The sequence below is a fragment of the Austrofundulus limnaeus genome, unplaced genomic scaffold (genome assembly GCF_001266775.1).
Source record: "Austrofundulus limnaeus strain Quisiro unplaced genomic scaffold, Austrofundulus_limnaeus-1.0 Scaffold300, whole genome shotgun sequence".
NCBI classification, from domain to species: domain Eukaryota; kingdom Metazoa; phylum Chordata; class Actinopteri; order Cyprinodontiformes; family Rivulidae; genus Austrofundulus; species Austrofundulus limnaeus.
The window spans coordinates 477006-478135 of record NW_013952702.1 but is presented as its reverse complement, the minus strand read 5'-3'; the positions used below and the strand labels follow the sequence as shown (position 1 = coordinate 478135).

At 44.3% G+C, this 1130-nt stretch overlaps 1 protein-coding gene across 1 annotated transcript in view; it reads left to right on the top strand.

The window, feature by feature from the left end:
- The window catches only part of LOC106526906 (regulatory-associated protein of mTOR-like), a gene marked incomplete at its 3' end in the record, with an annotated part of 120198 nt that overhangs the window by 40755 nt on the left and 78313 nt on the right, over positions 1–1130 (top strand).

The window sequence follows — 1130 nt, the reverse complement described above, 5'->3', positions numbered from 1 at the left end:
CACACACACACACACACACGTTTTAGGGACGTTATCGTTCTCTTTTCTCTCCGGGCTGAGTCGTATTGTGTGAATTCCTTATGAGATGTCATTCATTTCAATAATTCATGGGGAAGTTTCTGCCAGGCTGTAGATTAGCAGGGAAACGAGAGGAGAGGGAGGAAGATGTTCAGAAAGGAGCAGGAAGACGCTGCGAGTAAATAAAAGTGTGAACGCTGCATTCCTCCCATCAGAGGAGAGGCAGCAGAGAAACTGCTGAGTCGCTGTAATATGTGACAGAAAGCATCAGAGGTGTTTCCATCCTCAGCTTCACCCCRGACTCTGTTCAGGTTTGCAGGGGTCACAGCAGGGTTGGATCTGGTTTGAGTGGTTAAATATCACTCAGTCAATAACACGTAAAGTTGATGAGTTGAACTTTGAAGGTGCTCCTGTCGTCCTGTCTTTCATACCTTAATGTAGCTTTTATCAAATTATTATTTTACRCCTCAAAGCTGATAAGCTAGTAGTAACTTTCAGACTTTATTTAGCTGCTTTTGTTTTTAATGTTGGATCAGACGGTGTGATGGAAGAGCATCAGATGCATTGTTACACACAAAGTGTTTACTYAGAGTGGCAGCTTTAGGTTGAGCTGCAGGATTTCTGTCAGGAAATAAGCTTCTGAAGTCGATTGGTTAGATTCAAAGGAGTTTACGTAACGCCCACTATTTCACTATTCCTACTTTGTTTTTGCACTTCCCATTCTCTTAAACAGGAAGTGGCTAACAGAGTGATGTAACATTGGATAAAAGTAGAATTGATGACTTTAGGAAACTTTATAATCACTCAGGAAATGATCCATGCTGGTCCTGGTAAGTCCCGCCCCTCTGTGCAAACTAATTTGAAATGTTTTCCTTGCGAATGGCGTTCACAAAAGCTGCAGCAGTGAGGTGCTGGTTTCAGCAACGTCCAGGTCGGTGGGTGGAGCCTGAGCGGTYTTATCCTGAGACGCAGCGATGCAGAGGAAGTTCCTGAATCAGAGGGGGTTATCACCTCCCCACAACCTCGTACTAAGAACCTCATGTGGTTCAAGCAGTACATCTGTGTGTGTGTGTGTGTGTGTGTGTGTGTGTGTGTGTGTGTGTGTGTGTGTG